Genomic DNA, 11,868 nt, shown 5'->3' with positions numbered 1-11,868 from the left:
AGTCACCCAAGAAAGGCTCCTGGTGCAAAAGGAGCTGCTATAGGATTTAAGTCTTTTGTCTCTCCCCTATCTTGCCAGAAGGTTTAGTGACTCCCACTGAGCTCTCTTCCCTTCAGTCGATAGTGGGGCAGTCACATGACTAATACCCAGCTCAATTATATTGGAGATGCCACTTTATGGGAAGCTTTTGCTAGGACATCTGGCTTTACCTTGATGGACACTCATAGTGCCTTCCTTTCTGCAATGAAAATACCTTCAGCCTTTGTGGGGTGGCCTGAGGTGGCAGCTTCCTAATATCTTGTATAACCAAGGCTATAAGCTTGACTCTTTGACATTACCACCCTGATATCTTTATGCCTCTGTTGTTAGACAGTGGCTGAAACCCCAAATCTGGATTGGCTTAGAGACCAAATAATGCCTCTACAGTTTTTATTTAAAGCAAAGTTAATAATGTTGTTGTGTGCCATCAAGTCAGAATTTACTTATAATTGACTCTCTAGTGAGTTTTCAGAGGCAGGAAATCACATGGGAGGAGATTGTTAATTCCTGTGGAGCAGTTAGTATTTGAGCTATGTGCCTTTGAAATTATACTGCAGCTTCTTATCACTAGGCCACCATAGATCTTGAAAACAAAAACATTATGGGCATTCAAGTTCAGATTTGCCTATCTCTGGGTTGTCTCAGTAATTCTACTTTTAAATTCATCTGAGTTTTTCTCTTGTCCTTCAGTTATCTTCATTAAATGTAACCATTTTAATCTGTGTGGCTTTTATTCTTTCCAATTAAACAATCCTGATTATGTGCTTTCTGTAAGAAAGTTTCTCTTGACTAGTCTATTACTAATTTCAGCCTCTATCTTATGAAGTCATTGTAGCATAGCTTGAGAATAGATTAGATTGCAAGAAATAAAGGTGAATTAAACAGATGCTGCCCTGGAAGTGCTCACCAAGTTGTGCCAAGAAATCTGAAGGACAATTACTAGGCCAACTGACTAGAAGAGATCCATATTTATTCTCATTCCAAAAAAGAGGACCCAACAGAGTGTGGATATTATCAGACAATATTACACACTTCCAAAATCCTGTTGAAGATTATCCAAAAATGACTGGAACAATACATTGACAAAGAACTACCAAAATATAAGCTGAGTTTAGAAGAGGTTGTGACACTGGAGATATTATTTCCACTCTAATATGGATCTTGGCAGAAAGCAAAGAGTACTAGAGGAATATCTATATGTGTTTCATTGACTGTGCAAAGGCTTTTGACCATGTGGATCACAACAAATTGTCGCTAACCTTGAGGAAAATGGGAATCCAAAAACACTTGATTGTGCTTATGCAAAACCTATACTTGGACCAGGAAATCCTCAGAACAGAGCAAGAAAACACTTCATGATTCAAAATCAGGAAAGGAGTGTGTCAAGATGCATCCTGTGCCCGTACATTTTCAATCTATATGTAGAACAAATCATTCAGGAAGCTGAGCTTTATGTGGAGGAATATGGCATCAGGATTGGAGGAAGACTCATCAACAACCTACATTATGCAGATGACACAACCATGTTGGCTGAAACTGAAGAAGACCTGAAGCACTTGCTGCAGAAGGTCAAGGACTGTAGTCTTCAATATGTATTGAAGACAAAGATTCTCACCACTGGGCCTATTGGCAGCACCATGATAGATGGAGAAGAGATTGAGGTTGTTATTAATTAGAGCTTGCTTGGTTCATAATCAATACTCTTTGCACCAATAATCAGGCAATCAAAAGATGAATTCCATTGAGAAAATCTGCTGTTGGGGATCTCTCAAGAGTACTGAAAAGCAACAATGTCAGTCTAGAGATCAAGGCCATAATATTCACAATTACTTGTTATGCATCAGAGAGCTAGAGAATGACTAAGGATTACAGAAGAATTGATGCCTTCAAATTGTGGTGCTGGACAAGAGTCTTGAACATACCATGGACTACAAATAGAAAACAAAGAATAGAATAGAAATAGACTAGACTAGACTAGACTAGACTAAAACAAGTCCGTCTTGGAGAGGGTGAAACCAAGCTTCTCCTTTGAGGCTAGGATTTTGAAGTTCTGTCTCATATATTTGGGCATGTGGTTAGCCTTGGAAAGCCCATCACACTTGGAAGGGTGGAGGGAAAGAGCAGGAGAGAAAGACCCCAGATAAGATGCATTGACACAATGAGTGGGGGCGGGGGGGGGTGGGGTTGCTCTGTCAAAATTAGTGAGACTGGCTCAGGACAGGGAAGGGTTCAGAGCTGCTGTACATAGTGTTCTTATGGGTCTCAGGCAACTTGAAGGCACATAACAACAACATACTTGGGAGCACTGGTCGCCTAATTGCAAGAACCTGCACTACAATCCCAGAGGCACAAAGTTCAAGGCCAACTGTTGGTTTGCACTACAAGGATGGGCAATCTCCTCTAGAAATCCACTGGAGGGTGCGATGGGTCTGTTCCAACTCAGCATTATACAATAACATACTTTCTAGTGGGAGAAAGATGAGCAATCTTCTCCCATGCAATTAACTACCTCTGAAAACCAGCTGCTAGAGGGTCAGCTAGGGATCAGATCTAACTCGATGGTACACAACAGTAGCAAAACTTACTTTTTGCCTTCCTAAGAGGAACTGGAGCTGTGCTAGGGTATATCTCAGGGTATGAGGATCCTTAGAACAGTTTGGTGGGTACAGATGGATATTTTCTCACTGGAGATGTTCTAATCAAGACATCTTGAAGGGAACAAGGCATTATTGGTTCATATTTAGTCCCACCAGGTGACATCATTCTTCCTATAAATCACACAAAGAAGATTGTGCCAGGGTCCATTATTATGTGAAAACTGGCTTACTACCTAGACCAACGTTTCTGTCTCTAAGAAACTTTATTCTTTTAAAAGCTTAGGGAGTTCAGTCAGAAACTGAGGTAGAGAGGGTTGTTACCTCTTAACTGGTCTGGAGAAAAGACAGAACGAAGGCTTTTTATAGAAGTCCCAACACTGAATGTCTGTTGTAAGATGCTGTTCTGCCAACCCAAAGGCATGCTGTTGGAATCCACCAGCTTCTCTGCTGTAGAAAGATAAGCAGTCTCCTCCTGTGTGATTTACTACCCCTAAAAACCCTAAAAAACTAACAATAACAACAACAGACACTGAATACTCAAGCGAGCATCCCCCCTGGACTGTAGCAGTTTCATCTCTAGAGAAATTGCTCCATCTCAAGAGTCTTCAGGGAGCTTCTACTCGGCTCACTGGCAGTCACAGAAAGAGTGCTTATGATTCCTGTGAAAGCACCTTCCTAAATCCTTGCTCCAAACACAGTTTCTACTGTTGGGTTTTGGTGTGTTTTTGGTTTGTTTTGGTTTGTTGGGTTTTGTGGGTTTTTGTTGGTTGTGGGGGTTTTTTGGTTTTTTTGATGTTTGTTCTTTGGGTTTGTTTTTTTTTTTTTTTAACAAACAGAATCCACTGCCATTTACAAATATCTGCTACCGTCTCCGCTCTGAACTATTCTAGAAATAAACACCCAGGCACATTATATCCTGGAAAATGTTAAGGACACCAGGCCAGTTCCCAACATTTGTATGTTAACTCCAAGATCTCCATCCTTAGGACTAGCTAAGCAATAGCTCCTGCTCTCCACTTCACCTTCTCTTAAGACTCTTAAAGATGACCACTTTAGCCTGACTTCTAACAATGACCACATTAACGTGACTCCTGAAGACCACATTAGCCTGAGTGAAGCAACATTTTGGAGATTCTGTTCTGATCCTCGTTATACAATGTGACAAGACTTATTAATATTTTTCCAATATTTACTGACATTTTGGACATACATCATTAATGACAATCCTTAGAATATGCTGGCCACAAATACCCCATGAATCTAAACAAGAAATTGCCTCAGTAAACTTGCTATTTATTGGAGGAGGAGTCAGTTACATTAGTGCTATTAGATCTTGCACAGAGAATACATTCCCAAAGGGAATACAAAGTATTTGGTTGGAGGAACATAAGGTGTAGAAAATTTGCATATGACAACCAAGGTTCCATTAGGAAATTATCACAAATAGCCAGTCTTCTTAAACATAATTCTAAGGAAATAAAATTTTTCCAGCTATCATTATCATATTCTAGAAAGAGGGAGGAGAGTAATAAAAGTCCACTTGTAAATTGAGTGACTTGGATATAACAGTTTTCTATACCAACTAAAAGGACAATCAAAAGAAATGGCTAACAAATCACAATTTTAAAATAACAACTGGAACCACACTTAATATATACAAAGATGGTTTTATATTTAACCCTTTCTTTGACGGGAAGGTGGTTCAGTTAGATTTTTCTTTAATTTCATATCCAAATTTCCTCTTGACCTGTTTCCTGTGGCTAACAAATCCATGTTCTGTATTCTATAAATTACAAATGAATGCTGTTTTTGTTGTTTTTCTAAACCATACAGTCAGGTCCAAGTCATAGCTGACCCTTTGGTGGGTTTTCAGAGGCAATTAATCGCACATAAGGAGATCATTCATCCTTCAAACCACAGGCCTTCAGGACTGCAGCAGAGATTCTTGCCACTAGTCCAACAGATAAATAGATGAGTTAATTGTAAATTTCATTTTTTCCTGCCACAGTGGGCTCTAATGTGTCAGGAAGTAGGACAGGACAGGATTCAGATCTGTTGTTCATAGGATTGTACTTAACTGTATGGCACCTAAAAACAACACAACAAACAGACTGCTAAAGACAGCTCCAAAAGGAATGTGACCTCCCTTCTCCTACTCAACCTCAAATTGAAACAATAAGACCACTAAGCCTGTATTTAAGTCAACCTATTTACAGAATTCACAAGCAAAACCAATTTACACATGGAAATCACCTGACAGACTGCACAGGAATCAGATTTTCAACATATACATTGGAAATGTTCAATATCAGCAGTCAGAATCAGGCCAGAGCCTGATTGTGAGTTCAAATTGAGACTGAAGAAGATTAATACAAATCCACAAGAAGTAAACACAACCTTGAATTATCCCACCTGAACTAAAAAATCAACTTAAGAAGAGGTCTGAGGCATTGATCACCAAGGATCAAAGTCCAGAAGAGCTGTGAAATGACATCTAAGATGAGCCTAATCCTGGCCATGATCTTCTCAATTACTTGTTATGCATCAGAGAAATAAAGACAATGACTAAGAATGACAGAAAAAGAACTGATGTCCAACACCACAATTCAAACACATCAGTTCTTTTTCTGTCATTCTCAATACTCTTGTCCAACACCACAATTCAAACACAAGAGTACTGAATATACCATGGGCTGTCAGGGGTACAAATAAATCTGTCTTGGAGAGGGCGAAAGCAAGTCCTTGGAGGCAAAGATTTTGAAGCTCCATCTCACATACTTCTGGACAGGGCCAGAAGAGACCCACTCTTGGAGAAGGATACTACAGTTGGACAGGTGGAAGGACAGCAAAGGAGAGGAAGACCGTGGATGAGACGGATTGACATGGTAACTGGATCAATGGGGTCAGGTATGTAAGAATCATTGAGACTGGCTCAGGATAGAACAAAGCTCAGAGCTATTGCACATAGGGTTGCTATGAGTCACAGGAGACAGGACAGCACATGCACATAACAACAACAACAACTGAGAGACTCCACCTCATCCTCCATTAGAAATGGGTGAAATAGCAGTGAGAAGGATTCACTGGATACTCAGAAAACAATATAAACCACAAAATTGCCTTTTGTACATTCCTCACTGAGTCATATCTCAAAAGCACATTTCCAATTCCTTCACCTTTCTTCTGACTTCCACAGCAAGCAACATTCTAGTTTGTTATTTTGTACCATTGAATCTATGTGGACTCATAGCTGTCCCTCCAGCAGGTTTTAGAGGCTTTAAATCTCATAGGAGATGACTTCCTATTTTCTTTTAAGGAGCCTCATATGGATTCGAACTTCATGCTTTAGGATTGGTAGCTCCACTTCTTATCATTAGACCACCAGAACTCCCTCTGGTTTGATTTCTCCAAATCACACATATCCTCTTAACTGTGTCTCTGCCACCATATTCACTCTGCGGTAACCAGATAATTTGAACAGATGAGAAGACTAGAATCAGGAATACAATTAAAACACAACTGATTGAAATTACCTTACCTTGATGATTCACAAAAATTTTGTGAATCCACAAAATTCCCAAATCAGCATGATATGGAACCACATTAATTCCTAATCTCATGGCACAATCTTCCCAATTTCATTCTACTCGCCATTCTCCCTTTCCATTCCTTACAATGCAAAAAATGGTGCCATGGAGAAATGTTTTTCTTGCCTCAAACTTTCATATATATTATTCTTTCTTCCATAACTTTATAATTTGTGTGATTTGTACTCAACCATTAGGCGTCAGGGGGAAATAATGTCTCCACAATGTTTTACCTCTTAATGTAAATTATTAGTCCCTTTTTTTATTTGGTTTGAGTGTCGCAAATAGTTAAGCACTGGGCTACAAGCTAAAAGACTGGCGATTTGAATCAACCCAGAAGTGCCTCAGAAGAAAGTCCAATGATCTGTTTCTGAAAGACCAAAGTCACTGAAACCATTTGTGCAGTGCTGTCCTACTTTGCAACATGTGTGAATGACGTGGGTTGAAATTGAATCAATAACTACTTTAAATAAAACAAAGACCAAAGAGAACCTTCTGCTGCTGCTGCTTACAAATACAACAAATATTTTCCTATTTAAGGCTTATCACAAATTTCATTCTTTATTTACTTGTGTAATTATTTGCTAAATTCTCTATTTCTTATGGTACAATGAGTCCTGGGAGGTCAGAGACCATACCTAGTGATTGCATAATGCATGACTGTGCATACTACACACCTAAAATATTTTCTGAGTGAATAAATTTGTCTTAGGTGTGTACAAATATTTACCACATATTGTGTTTTAGATGTTGGATTAAATTTTGGAACTATAGCTAAGAAAGTAAAGTATTGCATGGAAAATATAATCAAGTAATGATTAGTAAGAACTATCATTTGACTGTGTGTAATACAGTATGCATTATCTAAACTTACTTCTCTAACAGCTGACTGAGTTCTGTAAAATTGTCCTGTTGTGTTATGTGCCTTCGAGTCACTTGCAACTCATAGCGACCCTATGTACAACAGTCTTAAACTCTGCTCTGTCCTGTGCCAATCACACTGTCTCCGATACACCCATCCCGATTACCCTAGTCACTGAATCAATCCACCTCATAGAAGGTCTTCCCCTCCTGTGACGTCCTTCCATCCTCCCAAGTATGATGTCCCTCTCCAAGGACCAGTCCCTCCTTACAACATATCTAAAGTGTGTCAGACGAAGCCTCAGAATCCTTGCCTCCAAGGAGAAGCCCAGCTTAACCCTCTCAAGGATGAATCTGTTTTCTTAGCAGTCCATGGTACCCTCAATACTCTTCTCCAGCACCACAGCTCAAAGGCACCAATTGTCCTTCTATCATTCCAAGTCATTGTCCAACTCTCTGACGCTAGCAAATGACTGCAAAGACCATGGCCTGTATCAGATGCACCTTAGTCTCCAGAGAGACACCATTGCTCTTGAGTACTTTAGAGAGGTCCCTAACAGCAGACATTCCCATTGCAATACGTCTTTTAATTTTCTGGCTGCTGGTGCCAAGAGTGCTGACTGTGGAGCCAAGCAAACTAAAGCTGTGAACAATCTCAATCTCTTCACCATCCATCCTGATGCTGCCAATTGGTCCAGTGGTGAGAATCTTTATTTTCTTGACACTAAACCTCAGTCCATACTGAAGGCTGCAGTCCTTGACCCTCTGCAGCAAGTGCTTCAGGTCCTATCATCTCCAATTCAGAGAGCATAAATTTAGATTCTGATAGAGTAAACAATAGGAGAAGGATGATCTGTCTACTTTTGTTAAGATTTACAGTGTTAGAAACCAGAAAGAGAATACATTATGAATCAGAATCTGCTCAATGTCAGTGGGGTTTTGTGTGTTTGTTTTAATTTCTTCAGTAGAGCAGTTGATTGGTACATCCAACTAGTTTAGATCATATAATTGCTAGTGCTGTAGCTTATTATGAAAGAATTGTACATTACACTGAAAAGTAACTAATAGAATTTCCAGTTGGATTCAGAAGAGGAAATGGAATCAAGGATATTATTGATAATGTTATGTGAATTCAGCATAAGCAGAACAAATGATAAATACCAGAGAACGTAAATTGAAGAACACTTAATTCTGCTCTTGCAGAATCTAAACATATAATAAAAATCAGTCATTCAAACAGAATAAAAGATTACAGCATGTTTTAAAATCAAGAGAAGTATATATTGGAATTTTATCCTTTTTTCATACTCTTTAATCTATATGCTGAACAAAAGATTATTAAAGTAGAAGACAAAGAAGGCTTTTTCAGAATTGGAGAAAGACTAATTAAAATATGAAGATCATATGACAAAAAGCAAAAAGAACTTGGATCACTTACTGATGAAGATCAAAGAGTATAGCAGTCATAGGAATTATACATCAACACTAAAAATAAAACTAAAATCCTCGTTAACTTGTCTAATAAGAAACATCATGATAAATAGAAAATATATAAATTATCAACAAATAAGCAATATATTGGTTAAAAAATGGATCAGATGGGTCTTTGTTGGAAACAGAAAACACAAGAAATATATGTGCTTTTTTAAATTGACTTAGGTACAGGCATTTGACTTTGTAAAACATTTAATTAAGAATTTCTTTGATAAAAATTGGAGTCTGAGAACACTTAATTGTGCTCATGCAGAATGTATTCCTAGACTAAGAAGCTGTTGTCTGAACAGAGTAAAAGAACACTGCATGGTTTAAAATTAGGAGAAGTGTGGGTCAGCATTGTATCCTTTCTCCACACCTATTCAATCTGTATGTTGAGCAAATAATATGAGAAGCTGGACTAAACAAAGAAGAATGAGGCATCAGAATCAGAGGGAGATTCATTTACAACATGCATATTCAGAAGACATAGTCATGCTTATAGTATGTGAAAAAGACTTGAAACACTTACTGTAGAAGATCAAAGACCACAGACTTTAATATGGATTACATCTCAGAATTAACAAAGCATCACATACAAAATATCACAAACATACAAATTCATATTTAAAACAAAATGTAGTCTACAATAAATACTAACTTATTAAATATCACAGTGAAAATTGAAGGGGAAGAAGCATCAAAATGTGTCTCAATAAAAAAAGAGTTCTCCAGGACATCAAGATATTCTTGTTAGTTGCCGTGAGTCAAGTACGACTCATAGCGACCCTATGAACAAAAGATCTGAACCATCCTCGCACTGCCTGACATACAAGAGTCCATTGCAGTCACCATGTCAATCCACCGGTTGAGGATCTTCCTCTCCTTCACCATCCTTTCACCCTTCCCAGCATCATGGCCTTCTCCAAGGAATTACAAGTCCTAGTAACATGCCCAAGTATACTAAACAAAGCTTCCAAAGAGCCCTCCAGCTGCACCCTTTTCAAGACATATCTGTTCGTTCTCTTGGCCATCCATGGACTGTTCAGTGCTCTTCTCCAACATCACAGCTCAAAGGCAACAATTCTTTTTCTTTCATCCTAGAACACCAAGATAGTTCAGTACAAATTTACAATTCTTTGAGGATCTTTGTCAATCTAAAGGATAGAACATGCATTATCCAGAGAGAGGGTTTATTTCTTAAAATCTTCATCATAGTCATCATGAAACATTTTTATAGATTCCACACAAATCCAGTTAATCAAAATCTATGCAAAGAAATTTAATAAACTACTTAATCTAGATCATTCATAGTTTCTTTAATATGTCATATTTAAAAAATCATTAATTTCCAGCAAGATTTTTAAAAGCTATTTTCATTCTTCAGGAGTTGCAAAAATCGAATTAGTACATTGTGAAACAATTTTTTTTAAAAAAAGGAAATGGAATAGACTAGTAAATAATAAAGTGGCATCCACTTCTCCTAAAACACCATGCTTTTGGAAACTCTATGAACTTTGAGAAATTACAATAGTTATAGAGAGGCTTCGGGTCTTTTGTTCATAGGGTCACTATAAGTCATGTTCAACTGGATGGTAATCAACAACAACTAAAGATAGAAAGCTTTAAGTATATTTGTGTGAAAATCATGTTCGTTTGTAAATCTACTAGAATCCCAGAACACTTAATGTGCTCTTGCAAATCTATACTGGGACCAGGAGGCTGTTGGGCAAACAGAGTGGGGAAGCACTGCATGATTTACAATTAAGAAGAGTGTGTAAGGTTGTGTTCTCTCTCCATACCTATTTAACCTGTATACTGAGAAAACTATTCAAAAAGCTAGACTCAATGAAAATGAATGTGGCATCAGGATTGGAGGGAACCTGCATTATGCAGATGATACAACCTTATTTGCTGAAAGGGAGGAGGACTTGAAGCACTTGTTGCAGAAAATCAAGAAATGCAGCCTTCAATATGAATTGCATCTCAATGTCAAGAAAACAAAGATTCTTACTGCTGGACCAATAGAGAACATCATGATGAATGGAGAAGAAATGTATACTGTCAATGACTTAATCTTACTTGGATTCACAATTAACACTCTTAGTACCAACACTCAGGAAATCAGGAGACATATTGCATTGGAAAATTCTGCAGTTAGGGGCCTCTCCAAATTATTGAAGAGTACTGATGTCAGTTTGAGGACTAAGGTGCTTCTGATTAAGGCCATGGTTTTTCTAGTCACCTGCTATGCATCTGAGAACTAGACAATGAATAGGAATGACAGAATTGATGCCTTTAAGTTGTGATATTGGAGAAGAACAGTGAACGTTCCATGGACTTCCAAAAGAACAAATAAATATTACTTGAGGAGGGTGTAGTCAGGGTTCTTTTTGGAGGCAAAAATGATGAGTCTTTTTCTCACATACTTAGGTCGTGTTGCTAGGAGGGGCTATTCCTGGGGGCATGGTGTTTTGAAAGGTGGAGGAGGGTCAGTGAAGGAGATGAAGACTCTCAAACATGTGGACTGACACGGTGACAGCTCAATGGGTGCTATGTGTCAGGAAGTGTGAAGATGGCACAAGATAGGATGGGGTTCAGATCCACTGTTCACTGAAAATATCTATATTCTCAATTCTAACTAAGAATTAAAAGCTGATGTTTCCACATAAAAAACTCAAAAATTAAAAGGGCATCTATTCTATGCTTCCATTCTCAAGTCAAAGGACAAGTCTCTAGAGTTAAAACATTTTGTCAGACTCAACAATGATGTTTTATCATGTCAGTAAGAAAAATAGAAGTTGAACACATAACAGAATAATTCCATTTTCATACTGTAGTGTGTATAATTAGACCAGTAAAATGTGCACTAGAATGAAAGGTGTTCAAAATAAGAAAAGAAATGCTGAAGTAAGAGATATGGACAGAAGATTTCAAAGAGAAGTTTAAGAGAGAGCAGTGTTACCTTAAAAAGTGTAAAGGTCTGTAGTCAGAAAGCAAAAGGAAGAACATGCACTACATTTCTCAAATTTAAAGAACTGAATAATGAGTTTAAGCCTTGAGTTGCAATAATCAAGTTGTATGGACAAAATATTTTTCCATCAAAAGAAGATGGAAAGAATACATAGTCACTGTACCTAACAAAATTGGTTTACAATGAACTATTTCCGAAAGAAGCCTATTATTAAGAACCAATAATAATGAAGGAAGAGGTTCAAGTTGCACTCAAGGCACTGGCAAAACAAATGAAGTTCCAGGAATTAACTGGGACATCAATTGACATGGTTAGCAAACAGATGTAGTTTGGGACA

This window comes from Elephantulus edwardii, unplaced genomic scaffold (genome assembly GCF_000299155.1).
Source record: "Elephantulus edwardii isolate Elephantulus edwardi_28Jun2011 unplaced genomic scaffold, EleEdw1.0 scaffold00192, whole genome shotgun sequence".
Lineage (NCBI taxonomy): Eukaryota > Metazoa > Chordata > Mammalia > Macroscelidea > Macroscelididae > Elephantulus > Elephantulus edwardii.
Note: the sequence above shows the minus strand (reverse complement) of the source record.